Source organism: Trichechus manatus, unplaced genomic scaffold, assembly GCF_000243295.1.
Source record: "Trichechus manatus latirostris isolate Lorelei unplaced genomic scaffold, TriManLat1.0 scaffold00139, whole genome shotgun sequence".
NCBI classification, from domain to species: domain Eukaryota; kingdom Metazoa; phylum Chordata; class Mammalia; order Sirenia; family Trichechidae; genus Trichechus; species Trichechus manatus.
This window is the reverse complement of record NW_004444075.1, coordinates 1,581,836-1,602,344: the sequence shown is the minus strand read 5'-3', so window position 1 is coordinate 1,602,344 and position 20,509 is coordinate 1,581,836. Positions and strand designations below refer to the sequence as shown.

The window sequence follows — 20,509 nt, the reverse complement described above, 5'->3', positions numbered from 1 at the left end:
AGCTGGCTCTGCTAAGCAGTGCTGAGTGAGGCCAGTAAGGTGCCTGACCCTTTGGACAGTTGCTTTGGCTGCCTGCTGCAGAGCACACAACATTGATAAGGGGGCTAAAGGAAGTGCAGGAGGGGTTTGCATGGCAGGAGCCCAAGAAACTCCACAGCTATCCAGCTGTCTGTCTCCAAGCTGTCTTCACACATAAGCATACTTCAGTCCTTTCATGGCTGCTATGCCGTTGTAATGGAATCCAAGCGCGCTGCAGGCCTCCCTTCACAATGCATGCCCAATGCATTGGCAAACCAGAGCTTCAGCATATTGCTATGAAAAAGTTTGATTGCATTTGAAATCCATTGTCATCATCACAAGAAAATTCAGTGTTAAATTGTCAAAGACAGAAAAGAAAGATTGTTTTGTTTCTTTAAACATAATTTCCAACTACGGTAAAATTTTCAACGGGTGTAAAAATTTTTTACACTTTTATATGTTACTTGTTCTTAGTGATGGTGACTATCCAGAGTTTGAAGTGATTAATGTCAAAAGTTTATCTGTAATTATAATTTTAAACAAAGTTTTGTTTTAAATTACCTTACCAGTTGCCAACGCGTTGATTCTAACTCATGGGAAGCCCATGTGTGTCAGAGTTGAACAGTGCTCCATTAGGTTTTCAGTGGCTGATTTTTCAGAAGTTGATCACCAGAACTTTCTCTAAGGCATCTCTGGGTGAACTTAAACCCACAATCTTTTGGTCAACCTTTCCACCACCCAAACCAAACTCATTGCTGTCCAGTCGATTCCAACTCATAGCAACCCTATAGGACACAGTAGAACCGCCCCATAGAGTTTCCAAGGAGTGCCTGGTAGATCCTAACTGCTGACCTTTTGGTTAGCAGCCCTAGCTCTTAACCACTTTGCCAACAGGGTTTCCTTCCACCACCCAAGGGCTCCTAAAACCTTGCATAGAAAAGCTAAATTTATGGAAACAAACTCAAATTTCTCATTAACATTTTTGAAATGATTGTATGTGGAATTTTATGCAAATTTAATATTTAATCACATACTATTTTTCTATTTTATTTTGTTATAATTATGTTATAAGAAAAAAATTGTACTTAATTTTTTTTTTTTTTTTGGTAAGCCCCACAAAGGCTTACCGTTTACTCGGTGCCATGACTGTGAAAAGTTTTGGAAAGCACCATCCATTAGGGTATTTCAGTGATTTACGTTGCTTGCAAGGTTCTCTGCAGTGCTTGCAGAACTGGGCATGAGGACTTTGCTGCAGACTCCCAGTGGTATGCAGACCATTCATTTCCAAAGGAACTCGGTCCCTTCCTCCGTCTGTGAAATACTACAATAACAACATCTGACGATCCCATCCAATAGGAGCATGTATAATGTGTTTTACACTCCACTGGAAAAGCTATCCACCAAGAGGCTAATTCCTGCACGTTCACCCTCCCTGACAACGGCTTACGACAAACCAGATCCCAAGTGTCCTTCTCAGGTTTTCTCTACTAAGACTTCAGAGATTTCCTTCTTCCAGATTGTGGAGCAGGCCCTGAGTAATTTGTAGGGGCTGGTCTGAAGTAGCCTCCTATTCGGGTTCTCTGGACGATTTCGACGCGCGCCGCGCCTGGGTCTCCAGGCTCGTGAGGAAGCCTTCTGCGCGGTGCCAGGCGCTGGGGATTTGTCAGGTGGGCCCATGACCATCTTCTTGTGCCTTTTCTGCAGATGCCGCAGGAGATAAAGGCCAAAACCCGTGGTCGGCGTCCCTGCGAGGCGGAGCTGGCGCTCCCTGACTTCTCCCACTCACCATCGTGGTTCTGCGCCCTAGGGGTGCGGCAGCAGAGAAAACTTGACCGGCGCCCCAGACTAGGGGGCGGGGAGCCGCTGACACCTGGACACTCCGACAGAAGTCCGCTGCCTTTCTGCACCTCCCCCAGCCTCTGCTGGGAGTGTTTATCTTTTCGCCTCAGCTTTGCGCTCTTTCCTCTTTCACTTTTCTTTTTACTGTGGGTGGGGACTCCCTAGGCTCAGGGTACTCAGGGAACCCCAGCAGACTTGCTCGCAGCCGTCGAAGCCCGACGCCACAGGAAGGGAGCCTGGTGGCCGCGTCCGCCTGGCTGCGCCGGCTGCCTCCCGCTACGCTGCACCCCGCACTTAACGGAGGTACGCAGTTCGGCTTCTTTGCTTTGGGATGGGAAGTGGTGATGGCTTGAGAGGGCGACGGAATTTTCCCCGAAAGCCTCCGTCCGGAGCCCCGAGCCCATCCCAGTTCCTGCGGGACCCTCCCGTCTCCCGCGGCCGGCTGCTGGCCAGGCCGCCCCGCCTCCTATATGCAACATTTGGTCACGACTTAAGTTTTGGGTTGCGATACGTGCAAAGGTTTTTCCCCTTCTGACCCTTTATTACTCGCCATCCTCCTGCTACTGGAGTAGCACAGATTGCTTGGTCCCGCAAGCGCGGCTCCCGGCGCCGAGCACGGCGGTGCGCTCCGCTCTTTCGGTATTCCTGGCTGCGGGGAGCAGGAGGCAGCTCCCGGAACGCGGCGCGCCGCTGGCTCCAGGGAGGGCAGGCGGGGGGTGGAGGGACTTGCGGACGGCTGTCACCTCCAAGCTGCTGGCTTCAGAGAAGACGCAGTCTGGCCGCACAGTGCGCTGCGTTCTGCACCTAATGGAGCTCAGGAAGTTCCAGAAAAGTATCACAGGTATTCCTTGCCCTTTCCCTAACTCCTTGCTGAGCAGTGTGTGTGCGCGGGCCGCCTTTTTTCTCTACCTTCGTTTGCAAAATCAAATTACTCCCTCTCTTCTTTGACCAGGATACTTGTCTTCCTAGAGAGATAAATTTGCAGAAATGATCACTGCTTGACAGTCAGGCCTGGGTCTCTATTATTAGTCCTGACTCTGGAAAAGCCATTTATCTCTTAGAAGAGCAGTATTTGGAATGCTAGAGCAACTTGGAAGAAACGCAGACTATTTGTATTGAGATACAATCCTTCCTGAAGGTGGCTTTAAATGCAAACTCAGCTAACTTTCTCAAGTGTTGAGACTACATGTTGCAAGGGTGTACCATTGAACTAGATACTTCCATGCACTTAAAATTACATTGACTGCAAAGTATGTATAAATCAAAGTTATTCCTTCTTAAAAAAATAATATTTATTATGTTTTAGTTGAAAGTTTACACAGGAAATTAGGTTCCTGTTTAATAATTTTTATACATGTTGTTCCATGTCATTGGTTAAAATTTTTACAATGTGTCAGTATTCTCATTTCCATTCTATTTGTTCTGTTTCCATCGATCTAGCTTCCCTGCTCCTCCTTGCCTTGTCATCTTTGCTTTTGGGTAAATGTAGTTAATTGTTTAAAGGAGCACGTTATTCACTGGTGATTTTAGTTATTTTATAAGCCAATCTATTATTTGGCTGAAAGGTAACCTATAGAAATAGTTCACATCCAAGTTCAAAGTTTATCTTAGGGAAATAGTCTCAGAATTTCCTCTGGTCTACGGGTCCAGTAGGTCTGGTCTTTTTTAGAAATTTGAGTTTTGTTCTACATTTTTCTCCCATTCTATCCAAGACCTTCTATTGTATCCCTGGTCGGAATGGTTGGTAGTGGTAGCCAGGCACCATCTAGTTCTTCTGGTTTCTGATTAGAGGATCCAAACTGTTTTAAAACTTGGAAGACTGACCTTTTCTTTCTCTCTTTGTTAGAGTTTAATGTTGTTTTGCCCATTATATAAATATTCTTTCAAAGGTTAGTTAATGATAAAGAAAAAAGAGAGAGAGAGAGAGTATTGTCCGTCGGCCAGCAACTTGAAGTACGGAAAGTGATACCAACAATAGCTAACACTTCACTGAGTTCTAAGACATTGTTACACGTATGTGTATTTTCTTTAACCATCATAATAAATTTTGTGGCAGGGATTATGTCTTATACTTGAGTAAATTGAAACATATGGTGATTAAATAAGTTGTGCAAGGTTACAGTACTAGAAAATGGTAGAGCTGAGATTCAAACCAAGACTGGTTTAAGATCGCTGGTATTAATGAAGGATGATATTATTTCTGTAGAAGTGTTTCCCACAATTTGACAATGACAATCATTACTTCATTTTGATGCAAAGTACTGTGATAGAATGTTAGCTTTAAAGTAATGTTTATATGGTACTTAGGTGATTGACAATATTAATTATATACTTAAAATTTATCTTTATAATCAAATAATATTCACGACTGTCTATATGTATTTGACTCCTTGGTGAAATTTCTCTTATGATCTCTGGATTAAAACAGGTGTCTAATTTGCATCAAGGTTGCTGATAGAACTTGACAAACAGTAGGCAAATATGAATTGATTTCTATGTCAGTCTTTCTGTCTACCCAGCCAGCCAGCCAGCCAGCCAGACAAGTAGAAGGCTGGGATTGATGGAGAGATCAGGACAAAAGAAGACTTCTCCAGTATATGGAGGTGGTATAGTCAACTATTTGGGAGGTCCCTTTTTCCAAAAGCTTTATGGTGGAGGGCTGGCAAGAAGCCAACTTCTTTCTCTGTCTCAGTATTAGCTCTTAAATTTATTTACTCAGTGATTACAGTGACTACATGAGAATATTGATGTTCAACATTGCTTAAATGCTTACTGCTATACTCCTTGAATGGGTTGGATGGAAAAATTCCATAGGGGAGTAGAGAGAACATTTATGATGTTAACTAGTACTGGAATACATTCACTAATAACCATTTAATGGGGAATGGTAAAAACTGTTATCAATTACATGTCTGTGTGTACATATATACACATATATAAAGGAGCCTTGGTGGTGCAGCAGTTAAGCACTCTCCTGCTAACTGACAGGTTGATGGTTCGAATCTATCAATGACTCTATAGGAGAAAAGACCTGGCAATCTGCTTCTGTAAAGATTACAGGCTAGGAAACCCTATGGGGCAGTTCTACTGTGTCACATGGGGTCACTATGAGTTGAAAATTGACTCAATAGCATGCAGTAACAGCATACATATATATATATAAATACACACATATATGTGTGTGTGCGTGTGTGTATTTTTTTCTCTATGGTAATTCCAGAATTATGTACCACTTGTCAACAGCTGTGGACAGATACAAGGGCTATTTTTATTTGGTTTCCAGATTTTGTATTGAATAGGGAAATTGGAATAGTCAAGAAATCTTGACAGAAAGACCGAAGTACAAATCATGGTTATTAACAGTATCACTTCAGTAGAAACCTAATGTGATTTGAAAGTTACAAAAAGAAAGTCGCCACTGTGTTCCCAGCCCCTTACTGGCCCTTTCACCTGCGTGACCTCATTTAATTCTAATAACCATTGTATTTTTATCCTCACTTTGCAAATAAAGGCATTGCATGCACAGAGCTTCTCTTGGATTAGGATACAACTAGTGAGACACTTGCGTGAGATTATCTTGCTTTATCTTGATTTCAAAGTTGATGCTTTTAAAAAAAATCTTGTGATTTATTTCATGGGAAAAGTCAGGTGTTCGGTAAAAGGAAAAAATAATGCCCACGTTTTTGCCTTAAAATAGAGGCTGGCCACCATTTGAGGTGATCGAATGCCATGTATTACTTTGCTTTATGACAGAGCATACGATCTTTTTTAAAAAAAGTTACTCAGTACTTGAATCAAAACAGGAAATAAGAGGCTTTGATCTCAGTTCAATTCAGCAATATTATTTATTCACATTTTATGTCTAGAGGAAGATATTTATATGCATATATTTTCCAATGTTTTATCCCACTACAAGTCTAGTGGTGTCATGTGGGTGGTGTATAGAGGAGAAGAGGACTGTATATACCAGTACCAGTTGCTGTCAAGTTGACTCCGACTCATGGTGACCCCACATGTGTGAAAGTTGAACTGTGTTACATAGGATTTTCAAAGGCTGATTTTTAGGAAGTAGGTCACCAAGCCTTTCTTCTGAGACTTCTCTAGGTGGACTCGAACTGCCAACCTTTCAGTTAGCAGCCAAGACTATATATAGATCATATAAAAACGGACAAAATAGTTTGCACGCCTTTTAGCCAACAGTGTTCTAACGATGTGTAGTTTTTCTTCTCTGAATGCTAATGGTTCCTCCCAGTACTGACAAAATACAGAGAAGACCAGGGAGAGTGACAAATTATTTTATCAAATGAAGGGGTTGAAACTGAAAACGGTCCTAGAAGAGGAAAAACTGATAGTTGTAAGGTTGGTGGGGGAGAAGCTCTGTTTAGAATTATGACACGTGAAAGCAGCCCAAAGAGGCCAGAGCTCCCTGCAGCATTGAGTTATACTTCTCCTTGGTGGACATTTTGCTCATACACCTTAGAACTAAAATTTGGAAAGCTAAATACCCTTTGTAATCTGTTAGCAATACCTCTAACATTTTCAAATAATTATCCTTTTAATTGAACATTTTATAGTCATACATTTTATATTTTTCCAATTTCTTTGCTCTCATTCTCTGTGACAAAATTAGATATATAAATTGAAATTTAATTTTTCAAAATAAAGATTGTAGTGCTATTCTGACTCATAGCAACCCTATAGGACAGAGTAGAACTGCTTCATAGGATTTCCAAGGTAGATTTGAACTGCCAGACTTTTGGTTAGCAGCTGAGCTCTTAACCACTGTGCCACCAGGGCTCCAAAAAATTATTTTAGGTTATGTTATTTAAAATATTATTACTACACAGTTAACTGTAATAACTAATTAACATTTGATAAGTAACAGTATTAAAACCTGTTGCCTTAGAGTTGAATTCCTACTCATAGCAACCCTAAAGGACAGAGCAAAACTGCCCCATAGGGTTTCCAAGGCTGTAAATCTTCACGGAAGCAGACTGCCACAACTTTCTCCCACAGAGCAGCTGGTGGGACCAAACTGCTACCTTTTGATTAGCAGCTGAGTGCTTAACCACTGCACCAGCAGGGCCCCTTAAGTGAGTATTAGGCATAAAAATAAAATTATATTGGAAATGCATATCATAGAAGTAGATATAAGTAGTGTTGACATTATTACTTTGATTAAAGAAGGTTTTTTTAATATCAGTATGTCAAATTGCTCCTTATTTTGACACCCTTGTGATTTTAAAATCTTGAGACCAGGAACATGGTAAGATTCTGTATAGGAGACAGATATGTGTTTCTTTTCTGAACTGGGAGGAGGGTAATTATGAAAAGGGAAGTGGGAAAGGAGAACTTGCTAGAAATGTTTGTCTCAGTCACTTATCAGGCATACCACTTATGAAAAGGGCTTTCTGTGGAAGTAGTGGAAACCCTGCTGGCGTAGTGGTTAAGTGTTGGGCTGCTAACCAAAAGGTCAGCAGTTCGAATCCACCAGGCGCTTCTTGGAAACCCTATGGGGCAGTTCTACTCTGTCTTATAGGGTCTCTGTGAGTCGGAATTGACTCGATGGCAACGGGTTTGGTTTTGGTATGGTTTATGGAAGTAGTAGGTCTGGACATGGGTTCCATTAGAACTCACTGTATCCATCTACCCCTTGGAATATCATTCATAGGGCACTACAGTGATGTGTGTTCTCTAGGTGGAAGCGCTCTGATCTACGTCACACTTACCCCCTACACCCTACCCGTGGCATCTGAAATACCATGGTTTACTGTGCTTAAAAAAGTATATGGGAGGAGTTGGGAATGTTAAAGAACCTGTCTGGCTACTATAGAGGCTTCCCACTAGGAAGTAGTGGGGAATAGACTCTAGTAAGGCTTGGATGGAGCCCTGGTGGCACAATGGTTAAGAGCTCAGCTGCTAACCATAAGGTGCGCAGTTCAAATCCACCAGCCACTCCTTGGAAACCCTATGGGGCAGTTCTACTCTGTCCTATAGGGTTGCTGTGAATCAGAATCGACTCGATGGCAATGGGTTGTTTTTTTTGTTTTTTTTGTTTTTTTTGGCCTTCACAGCCTAGTCTTCTCTTCCAGCTCAGCTTCAGTCATGTTTCCTCTGCCCTCTAGAAACACTTGCCATTCCTTGTTAACCTTCATGGTTCCTGTTTAAAATGTTCGTCTCTATAGCTTCTGCTGCCCAAATTGAGTTATTTTCTCCCTTATATGAATTCATTTGGTGCTGTTGACATTCCTGTATAATAGCTTTTATCTCTATAAACTTATTCTATTATGTGTCCATCTCTACAGTTAGGTTTTGAGTAAAGACAGGATAATGTGTCCTGTATGCTTAGCAGAATGTTCGGTACATAGCTGATTTGTATTGACTTCAGTAAGAGTCAGTCAGATTATTCAACAGTTTGACAGCCAACCACAGGAATGGAAAGGAGGTAGGAAACATAAATAATATAGTAAAAGCAACATTGGAATAAAATACAAAAAGCAGTATTTTAGGAAAATTAGTCTACAGATAGAATCCGTTAAAGGGAAGACAAATCAGAGATAAAGAAAACCAAAAACCCGTTGCTATCAAGTCAATTCTGACTCATTTCCAACTCATGGCAACTCATAAATCCATTGCAGTAATTCAGCTGTGGGATCTCATTCCCATTATATGTTCAGGGACACAGCTCTAGTAATTCTTCATCATCATGTTTCCCCTCACTACTGGATCTTTCCCATCAGCATATAAAAAAAACAAAACCAAACCTGTTGCCATCAAGTTGATTTCAACTCATAGTGACCCTATAGGACAGAATAGAACTGCCTGATAGTGTTCCCAAGGAGTGGCTGGTGGATTTGAACTTCTGACCTTTTGGTTAACAGCCAAGCTCTTAACCACTGCCCTGCTAGGGCCCTGCATCAGCATATACCATGCTATAATTTCCCTCATCTAAAAAAAAAAAAACCCTCTTGACCTCATGTTTCTCTCCAGCTACCACCTGGTTGTTCGGCTCCCCTTTTCAGGAAAACTTTCAAAATTAAGCATATTCTTTGTCTCTGATTTCTCTCTTCATGTTCTCTCTTGAACCCAATCAGACTGTCATCCCCACTACTCCACTGAGAATGCATTTGTCAAATGTACCAAGAACCGCCATGTTCTTAATCCGGTGGGCAGTTCTTGTTTCCCTTCTTATGTGTACTTTCAGAAGGGTCTGACAGTTCTTCACTTGCCTTTCAGGCCACCCCCCTCTCCTTATTCTCCTTTTGCCCCTTCAACAACTATTTAAGTCTCTTGCTGATTCCTTCTTATATCCCCAACGTGTAAATATAGGAGAGTCTGAGGGGCTCAGTCCTTAGGCCTTCTCTCTATCTATACTCACTCCGTTGGTTATCTCATCTAGTCTCATGGCTTTTAATGCCTCCTATATACTGATGATTCATAAATATATTTCCAGCCATGACCTCTGCCATGAATTCCAGACTTATATCCAGCAGCACGGTCAGCATCTCCATTTGTATGTCTAATACTCATTGGATCTATGACTTTACTCCCAAACTGCCTCTTCCACAGCCTTCCCCATCTCACTTGATAGTAATTCTATTCTTTTAGGTGTGTAGGCAATCCATCAGTAAATCAATCAGTGTTGCAGTTGACTTGACTTCTCTTTTTCTCACACCTCACATTGAATCTGCCACCAAATTATCTAGCTATGCCTTCAAAATATAACTCACATCTGAGCTCTTTTCACCACCTTTACTACTGCCACTTGGGTCCAAGCCACTGCTATCATCTCTCACCTGTATTATTACAAGAGCTGGTCTCCTTGCTACTTCACTTGCTGCCCAATCCCCACCCCAGTCTGTTCTCAACACAACACATGAATGTTTCAGTTATCAGTCCCTGCATTAAAAACAAAACAAAATAAAACAGAACACTGAACTCAGTGGCTTAAAAAACAATAATTAGTTATTTGTCATGGTTCTGCAATCTGGTCTACATTAAGCTCATTGGCTCCTCCTATTGGGGTAGCAATATCCAAGAAGGCCTCTTCATTCACATGTGAGGTACCTCAACTGGGATGACTGGAAAACTAGAGGCTAGCCTGGCATCTGTCTCACTCTGTGTGGCCTCTCTACATTCCTAGCTTGTGTTTCTTCACAGGCTGCTGGTCTCAGGTTAGTTGGATTTCTTACATGGTTACTGACTCTCAACATCCTCAATAGCTCATTTCATTATGGCATCAAGCTCAGATTTAAAGTCTAGGATATCATTCTCTAAATTAGATCTAGGTATAGATGAGGTTTTTCACATTCAGTTATTGAGTGCAGAAACCTGTAAACTAAAAAGACTAGTTGTCTGCCACCTTCTTCCTGCCCTAACATACAAAGATAAGAGATAGGCAGGTAGAACAATTCCAGTAGACAATACCATTTCAATACTGGAAAATGGAAGGCATATAACAGTTATTAGTTCATAGCAATTCTAAAATCCAGCCAGGCATGTATCCTTAGTTCTCTTTGCTCTGGAGGCAAGGAGTGACCCTGATTAAGGTTCAGACTTGTTCCCTTGGAATGGTTCTCCATGGCTTTTAGCTCCACCCTTTGGACTTTGGTCTTCTCCTCTAATTCATACTTACTTTTTCATAGAAATAGCCCATGTTGGCAATGACTAGTCTGCTTTCTGTTCTCTGCTTATAAAGAATTAGAGACCCAGAGAACTTTTTTATATTCCCTTTTGTTCAGTTGGGGCTGCTTATTTATTTATTTATTTTAGTACAATTCTCTTAAGAACTTCGGTGGCTTCCTATAAATTTAATTGGGTTTCACTTGCTTAGATAAAGGTCCTGCCCACAAAACTGCTGAGACAGGCATATGGTAGTCTCAATATTTGCTGAATGAGTGGATGAATGCTAAAGAGTAGGTTAGTAAGTATAAAATGCAAAGTAATGGGGAAGAGAAAGAAGATTTATTTTCAAGGAAGATTTAGTTTACTTATATGTTTTATTTATTCATCAGATTGATTTATTTCACTCAGCAACGAATAATTTGAATGCCTAGGATGGTTCAGGCACTCTTCTAGGCAATTGACTGACATTGTTTCAGTGGGGATGGGGACAAACACAGGGAGCAGTCAAAGGTGACTTCACGATTTTAATCACGGGAGACAGGAAATACACTCATACCATGAATATGTGGGGGTATAGCTAAGGCTTGGGGCAAAGTGGCGGAATGGTTGAACTTGATTTTTGGAATACTGATTGAGATAAGAATAGAACACACAACTGAAAATACCCTATAGAGTAATTAGAAGTACTGGGCCTGCAGTTTGGGTGGGCTGTTTGTGCACGTGATTTTGATTTGAGAGTTAACAGTAAAGAACTACTGATTTGAAACCAATTGTCAGAATATTTCACCAGGAGGTAAATGTCTGCATGTGTAGGTTTGGGGCCACTTAAGGAGACAGAGGGATTGTTACTGAGCTTGTTGTTGCTGGTTGCCATCAAGTCAGCACTGACTCATCATGACCTTATGTATACCACAATAAAATGTTGCCTGGTCCTGTGCCATTTTCATGATCGTTGGTACGTTTAAGTCCACTGTTGCGGCTGTTGTTATCAATCCATCTCACTAAGGGTTTCCTTCATTTTTATTGACTCTCTACTTTACCAAACAAGATGTCTTGTTGTAGCGATTGGTCTTTCCTGATGACGTGTCCAAAGTAAGTGAGTCCCAGTTTTGTTATCCTTGCTTCTAAGGAGCATTCAGGTTGTATTTCTTCTAAGATTGTTTTGTTAGTTCTTCTGGCAGTCCATGTTATATACAATATTCTTCACCAGCACCACAATTTCAGTACATCCATTCTTCTTTTGTGTTCCTTCTTCATTGTCCAGCTTTCACATTCATATGTGGTGATTGAACAAGCCATGGTTCAGGCCAGTGGCACCATGAAAGAGAAAATATTTAGAGAAGAGCTTCAAGAAAAGGTTGGCCAGAGTCCAGGTCTTCAAAAAAGAATCTAAGGCTTTTTACACCTTCTGGTCCTTGTTTGCCTGTCATCCTCCTCGACTTGCTGTTCTCTTCAGGGGTTTTATATCCCCCATATACCTAGTCTTACATACAAAAAAAAAAAAAAACCAAAACGAAACCTGTTGCTGCCGAGTACATTCCAACTCATAGAGACCCTATAGGACAGAGTGGAACTGCCCCATAGGGTTTCCAAGGAGCAGCTGGCAGATTTGAGCTGCTGACCCTTTGGTTAGCAGCCCATCTCTTAACCACTGTGTCACTGAAGAGTCACTTCATCTATGAAGTTTTCCTGACAAAATCCCAACTTTACCTCCTTTCTGACCCTTAGAAATATTGACCACATCTTTCTTTTGTGCTCTCTCCACTTGACAGTTACTTCTCTAATAGTATCTGCAATATTTTATCATGCTGAATTGTATTCCTATTGCCTCTCCTCTCAGGTAAATAATAAAGGTGGTACAAGAGTATAACAAGAATTGCGATGGTGGAGTTGGAAGGGCTGGAGTTTGGGAAACACTTGATCCTCTCATGTTCCTGGCACTTCGCCCAGCATATAGTAAAGCTTTAAGAATGTCATCAGGCGTCTACTGCATGTTGCTGAGGGGTCATGTGGGACAAGTTTCTGAGAAAAGGAGTTTGACTAGATTTGACTGGAAATAAGCGACTTGTGATTTTTTTAATTGTATGGTTGTTGAGAAACTATTCTAAGCATATTCCTCATTGTCAGGGTCAAGAAGGGGAAATGGAATTTCTTGAGGGCCTAGTTTGGGCCAGGTTGCAGGCTGAATTTTACATTCATTATTATTATTCTAAACAACATGGATTTTAGCACCTAAAACAAATAAGACTGCTTAATATTTTGTGTCACTTTTATTAGTGAGGGGATAATTTTTTTTCTCCATTTTTTTTTATTGTTGTAGTTTAAATGAAGTTTACATTTCAAGTTAGTCTCCCATACAAAAATTTACACATACATTGTTATGTGACCCTAGTTGCTCTCCCCGTACTGTGACTGCACACTCCTCCTTTCTATCCCTGATTCACCATGTCCATTCAACCAGCTCCTAACCCTCTCTGCCTTCCCATCTCACCTCTGGACAGAGGCAGCTGCCCATTTAGTCTCTTGTATCTACTTGAGCTAAGAGGCACTCTGCTTACGAGTATCACTTTATGTCAGTAAGGGGATAATTTAATAAATTGTAAATATTTCAAAAAATGAAAGGAAATTTTAACAAGGCATACCCTGCTTTCTAAATTCCTGCAAGCAGAAACACCTAGCTTTTTAAGTCTATTTGCAAAAAAAGTATTTTGAAAAAAATTTATTTCAGTAGTAAAAAAAAAAAAAAAAAGTGGGGAAATTTGATTAAAATGGTAGTATTTCTGTTATTTAATTTATTTATTACCTCTTCTTCTGGGGATCCAAGAGAACAAATACACAATTCTACTAGCATTACATGCAATATTACTTTAAAATTTCCAATAACCCCAAAAATCATTAAAAAAAACTACATGTCTTTAGATTCCACTCCTAGAAAGCAAGATCCTAACTATTCTCACTGTTTTGTGAAGGACCTCTAAAACTTCAAACAAGTAATTTTGCTGATGACTCTTTTTTGATTTAAGGCACATGACTCTCAGCCTCTTCAGTTTATAAAACATTGACTTCCAGGCTAAGGTTTTTTGTTTTAATTAATTATTTTTCTTTATTGTGGTAAAATATATATTACAAAGAATTTTCCATCTTAACCATTTTTAAGTGTACAATTCAGTGACATTAATTACATTCACCATGTTGTGCAACCATCACTACTAACCATTTCCAAAAGTTTTTCAGCACCCCAAACAGATACTCAGTACCCCTTAAGTAATAATTTCCTATTTCCCCCTTTTCCCACATTTCTCTGGGAATATTTCCCTACACCTTTGAGATTGGGTTAGGTCTCTCTTGTTCTTCATTCGGTAAATACTTCACTAGTTAATATTTATCGTCAGCCATTGCACCAAGATCTTTAACTTACGTACTCTCTACAAATTCCATGAGGTACTTTCCTCCCAACTTTTCAGATGAGTAAACTGAAGCACCAACGGGTTAGATGACTTGTCCAGGTATCAGATCTAGTGATTCTGGGGATAAACGTAACATGGATGAATTTGATCATATGCTGAGGTAACACAGCCTGTAACTTTTTATAGATGTTATAAAACTTGGACACAGGAAGGAACTTTAGATACCTTTCAATCTAGCCCCCTGTATTTTAAAAATGAGTAAGCTAAGGCTTAGACATATGATGTGGCTTGCTAAATCAAATAAAGACAGGACCAGGATCAGGGCCTGAGTCTCCAGACTTCCATCCAGTGCCTTTGTAATTACTCCATGATTCGGATAAGATTGGGAAGGCTCCAGTTTTCATCTTTCATCAAGGAGCGTTACATCTCAATGTTGCAAGAACTTCGATTTTGGAAATTGTAATATTCTAATTACAAATAGAATGGAAAGTTGGTAGTCTGTATGGAGTCTAGTAAAAGAAAAGATGGTAACACCACCACCGTTATTTATACAACACATCCAAAGAGAGAGATTCTGTGTCTAGTATTTGTGGTCCCAGCACATGGTAATGACACACTTATTGCTGGTTGTCTGGAAGGGTGTGTTCTATAACCAAATGGCCATAATCTTCTGCGTTATTCTAATCTAGAGGATATATTTCATAAAACTTTCTGGTTTTCTTTGTTCCCATTTCATGTTTATCAAAATATCTACTTTTTAGTAATTTTGTCACATAGGTTAATTGTGCAGCCCGAGTTATTTAGGGATGACCCTGGTACAAGAAGCAGCTACCTACTTCTACCTCCTATACCTCTCCACCCCATCTCCCTAAAAAATAGATTAAAAAAGACAAAAACAAAAAAACCCTCAAAAGAAATCCAACATCTTAGTCTATAAAAATGAAGCCACCTCGAGCATCCTGCAACAAGTACACCCAGCAGAAAGGGTCAAATCTTAAATACTGTAGCAATGTGTAATCCCACAGAGGGAATATGGGACTTTGAGCATTTGATGATGTCTATGAAAACCTGTTTTGTTTGCACAAACAGATAAGGAGCAGGGGAGAAGTGATCGAAAGTAGAGAAAAACGAAAAGCAAAGATTGGAAAGAAGGAATGAAAATCTATTCATAGTAGTAATTTTGGTAATCTTTAATGAGGCTGATGAAACAGGGGGGAAAGAACTAAAACTGACCAGGTCTCCTACCTGTGAGCAGGTACTCTGTTGGCTGTGTGCCAGGTAATTGCATAGAGCCCTGGTAGAGAAGAAAGAGCCAGCTCTCCTGCATAGCCCAGAGAAAAGAAGGCCAGTAACTACATGGAGCATGCTGGAGCTTAGGAGTCCAAACTCTCTGCTGATTGCCAAATGGGCTTTATTAGTAGAAACAGTCTGCCTCTTAGCAGTTTTATAAGCACTATTGCTTTGCTGTATAGACCTGAGAAGTTTCATTTACTTGTCAGGAAAGAGCCCAGCAAGCAGTGCTTTAGAACCAAGACATTTGGGACTGCTACAGGAAATTTGTGGCCACTATGTTGATTCAGGAAACCCTAGTGGCGTAGTGGTTAAGTGCTATGGCTGCTGACCGAAAATTGGCGGTTTGAATCCACCAGGCACTCCTTGGAAACCCCATGGGGCAGTTCTACTCTGTCCTATAGTCAACTCGATGGCAACGGGTTTGGTTTGGGTTTTTGGTATGTTGATTCAGAAATCCAAAATTCAGGGTAAACTGCTTGATGCATTTCGTACAAAGCCAAGTATTGGAATGCGAGATGCCAGAGGTGTAATCAGCAAGCCTAATAAAACATTAGAAGAATGACAACCAGCTTTAGTGAAACTCTCTGGGGAAAGGATACTGAGGGGCTTATGTGGTCTACAGTGCATCTGTGTTTAATAAAAGATCAGCTTTGCCTTTTTTTTTTTTTTTCACTATTGTAAGTGTTAATCTGAGGATTGTGGCAATCACACCTCTTTGCTTCTGTAAGATTGTTGGAAAACAATAGAAATGTTTGAATCCAGTTATTTGCCAGTGGGAGATGTGCTATATAATTAAGCTATGGTTTTCACTGATAGACTGTTATCAGCAGGTACTAAGAAACCTGCCTCATTACAGATTGCCATACAGTATTTCACGCTATAGCAGATGAGGTATGTCTTATGTGGCCCACTGAGTGATCTCACAGAGATTGTTGCTATTATGGCTGTTAGAAATCACAACACACACTTTAATAGTTAAACAATTATCTATAGCAGCAGTACTGGAAAATTGTTTATAATAATTGGTTGCTTTTTATAATGAAGAATAATTTTTATAGAGATCTTTCTTATATAAATACCTGAAGAATTGAACAGAAGAACATTCATTTTAAACACTTTAGAGCTTTTTTGTTTTTTGGCTCATTTATCTGTAACTGCTAATGTTGGCAGTGTCAGAAAATCGCCAAAATAGCTTTCCATATGTGTTTTTAGAGTTTAAATTATTATTAATATTTTGAGGGTATTTCTATTACATGAAGATGCTGTGCAGAAGGACTAAAAAGGTCCCGACTGGTCACTGCTAAGTTCAGGCCTATCTACTTTTCAGATATTGGAAGCCACAGGTAAACAAGGGAATGGCTTGGTCTGCGGGATAAAAAGAAAGTATTCTGTATTCTTGAAGGGCAAAAGCTACAAGCCTTCTCTCCTTTCTTCCTCTTTCTTTTCTCCTGGTATTGTTCCTTTGTCATTCTTCTCCACTTAGCTACTTTCCCCATCATATTTTTTTGTTCTTCAAAACTTGGCTGTAATTTTACTAACATGACAATCTCATCATGACTGACACAGCTTGTCTCTCTGCCCCTTCAGTTCTGCTGTACCAGGCTGTTGCCCTTTTCATGGCTAATTTTGACAGTCTTCTATTTGGTGAGAATTTTAAAATCATATCAAGGGAATATGTCTTCCCAACTAGACCAGTGCAATCCAAAGTATGAAACGGTTTACCAGTCTCCAACATAAAGGGCTTGTTTTCATAGCAAGACTTTCTTGAAGAAGAAATAGTTGCAAGTTCCATAGGTCCTTATGGACTAGCACTTTGAATAACCCTGAACTAAGACTGTTGCTGATAGATGCCACTGAGTTGGTCTCCTCATCAAGACCCCGTGCACAGCAGAACAAAATGCTGCCAGGTCCTGTGATTGCAGATCAGACTGTTGTGAGCCATAGGGTTTCCACTGGCTGGTTTTTGAAGCAGATCTCCCAGTCTGTAGTCAGGAAACTCCACTGAAACCTGTTCAGCATCACAGCAACACGTAAGCCTCCAAGACAGACAGGTGGTGTCTGCTTATGAGGTGCGTTGACCCAGGTCTCTTACATGGAAGGCAGGAATTCTACCACTGAACCACCAAGATTACAGGGATGTTAATGGCCTTTTTTTTTTTTTTTTCCTCTTATAGTTCTCTTGGAGGTATGGAATAATCTGATTGTGAAGGGTGAGACGACTGGTTCATGATGAGGTGTTACATTCACAGTGGGTGATAATTGCAAAGAAGAGCTAACATTTTTGAATGCTCACCGTGTGACAAGGCCTGTTCTGAATAGTTTTCATGAATGAGCTCACTTAAACCTCACAATAATCCTATAATATACCATTATCCCCATTCTACAGACAAAGAAACTGAGGCCCTGAGAGATTAATTAATTTGTCCCAAATCTCACTGTTAGTAAGTGGCTAAGTTAGAACTCAAACCCACATCTGTCTGAATTCAAAGCCTGTATTATAATATAGGATCAGTGTTGTCCAGTAGAACTTTCTGCAACCAGAGAAATGTTCTGTATCTGCTATGTCCAGTATGGTAGCCACCAGCCACATGTGGCTTTTAGGCCCTTGAAATGTTGCTGACTCAACTGAGGAACTGCATTTTGAGGTTTTCTTTTTTTTACTTTTAATTAATTTACATTTAAACTTAAATAGCCACACGGGGCTAATATATTGGACAGCACAGCTCCAGATACTCTTTACATGTTGCTCTCTTAGGCTAATAAGAGGAAAACCAAACCAGGAAAATACACTTGCAGTCTTAGGAGCTCTTATTCATCCTCCTTTTAGAAGCCCAGGGGTTTTACAGGTGTAGCCAAAAAACATACCAGTTTCTCAGGAACCTTCCATTTGAGGATGAAATGGGTCTAAGTGCCCGTCCTGCACCTTTTAAGATACTTGCTAATTTCATCCTCTTGCTTCCTGCGGAATTCATCAGTGTGGTAGCTATAAGTGGCAGCTTGTGTCTTGGTTGAAAAAGTAAACGGGCCCAAGGAATGGTTTGGGTGTGTCTGATAGAGTCAGTGAAGGTTCCTGGAGAGGATGGAAAGGACATCCAAGTAAAACCTGAAAGGAAAAGAAAAATTCCTATGAGGTAACAGAGGAGATAATGAAGTGAGGAATAAAACCGGGATTCATCTGTTGTGTATTATAAAAATATGATGCAGAAGAGAAAGAAAAACACACAAACACAGTTCTGAGATTGATGGGTGTCTGTGTCTAAGATCAACTTTTAAATACTACAAAAACTTTTTCCAAAAATCCTAATCCTTTCTTTCAACACAAAGCTTCACAAGGCTTCTTGTTATTCTTACGATTGTATAGTAGAAATGGGTCATGTGACTAGGCCAACTCTTCAGACAAAGATTAATCTGGACTATGGGACATAAAATGATACTCATGAAGAGTGTGCTTCTTAGCTCAAGTAGGTACAAGAAACTAAAGGGCAGCTTCTGTCTGGAGGTGAGACGAGAAGGCAGAGAGGATCAGGAGCTGGTTGAATGGACACGGGAAATCAGAGGTGGAAAGGAGGAGTGTGCTGTCACAGTATAGGGAGAGCAATTAGGGTCACATAACAATTTATGTATAAATTTTTGTATGAGAGACTAACTTGAATTGTAAACTCCCTTAAACCTCACTTAAAGTACAATAGTAAAATAAAAAAAAAAGAAATGGTCAGGTGAGAAGATGTTAAAAGGGAATTTAAATGGGAATAAACTAGACAAGATATTGTAAAAAGTAGGAGAAAACATTGGAATAGGAATTTGCCTTAAACAGATCCAAAAGGAGTTAATCCTTTCTCAGCACCCTTTCCTTCTTAACAAATAGCATCTATGATCTATTTATAACCACTCGGAAGTGTTTCCGGGACCCATCTCCTCATAATCCGTTGTCAAAACCATCACCGTTGCCTCAGGCAGTTCCTATAGCATTCTGATCACTCTGTAGGACAGAGTAGAACGGCCCCATAGGTTTCTAAGAAGCAGCTGCTGGATTTGAACTGCTGACCTTTTGGTTAACAGCTTCAGCTCTTAACCACTGTGCCACCAGGGCTGCTTAAATTGTGTAGTCCACTTACTTAACATGTGAGTCTCATTTTCATATGTTCCTCCAGCTCAAGTTAGACGCATAGGACCAGTAGGGATAGTCCACTTTTTCATGCCTTCTAACCTCTGTCTTCTGGTTATAACTACTGGACATTGGGGACTGGGAGGGTGACACAGGGTGAAAGGAACAGGTATCATGATTGGTAAAGCAGAGGGCCAGAGAAACTGAGAGAAACCCCCAATAAGATGGATTGACACAATAGTTACTAATGGACTCAGACATACCAACCATCACGAATAGGGCTTAGGACTGGGCGATGTTTAGTTCTTTTATAACACGGGGTCACCCTGAGTCAGAGTTAATTCTGTTGCAACTAATCACAAAATATGGACTGGGGATGGAGTCTTGGTTTGGGGTGGGTGGTTGGAGGTAGCAGGCATAGAGGCATGCCTGTCTCTGAGTTAGCTCTGGAGTGGGTAGCTGGACCAGCTACAAGACTCTCTTTAAAATGTGGGTTAACAATACAGCTTTATCCTCAACATTAGGGTTCTAGTCATCAGTTCCAGAGCAGGGGTAAAACCACATTCAAAATCACATTAAAATATTATTCTTCCCACACTGAATTCTGAGCTTCTGCAAACAGTCTTCTCTTTGCCAGGCTAACACTTAGCGTTCAAGGCCAGCGCAAATGTCATCTTCTCACGAAGTCTTTCCAAGTCCCTTATTCATTCTCCTTCTCATCCCTATTATAGAATTAATTGCCACATACCCTATTTTCACAGATGGCTTTCTTTATTCCTCTAGTCAAACACTCAGAGCATCAGTTAGTTGTTTACAGTTTTTCTTTTCTACTGATTAGTGAGTTCCCTAAGGATTAAAACCAGTTATTAGAGCATCTACCATAAGTCCTTATACACAGTAAGTTTTGAGTGAATATTTTTTAATAAGTAATTCAGGAAAATACCAGTCTGAAGACATGTATATAGACAGGCAAAACTTTTTTTTTTTTAATTGTACTTCAGGTGAAGGCTTGCAGAACAAATAGTTTCTCATGAAACAGTAGCACACATATTGTTTTATGACATCGGTTAACAACCCCACAACATGTCAACCCTCTGACTTCTCAACCTTTTTTTTTTTGGTGAAAATACACATAGCCAAAGATACACCGTTTCAAAAATTTCTACATGCACAGTTCAGTGGCATTGACTATGCTCTTCCAATTGTGCTGTTATTCTCACTT

The 20,509-nt window shown here is 40.3% G+C and overlaps 1 protein-coding gene across 2 annotated transcripts in view; it reads left to right on the top strand.

Annotated features, from left to right (window-relative positions):
• Window positions 1–1,915: 1,915 nt before the first annotated feature.
• IL15 (interleukin 15) overlaps window positions 1,916–20,509 on the top strand; it is a 90,436-nt gene continuing 71,842 nt past the window's right edge. The window contains exon 1 of one of the 2 annotated variants that reach the window (XM_023739725.1): window positions 1,916–2,160. The gene's annotated coding sequence lies outside the window, so the exon portion shown is untranslated. Of the gene's footprint in view, window positions 2,161–2,634; window positions 2,699–20,509 lie in introns of those variants that run through there. The other variant, XM_004385467.2, reaches the window with a different exon arrangement.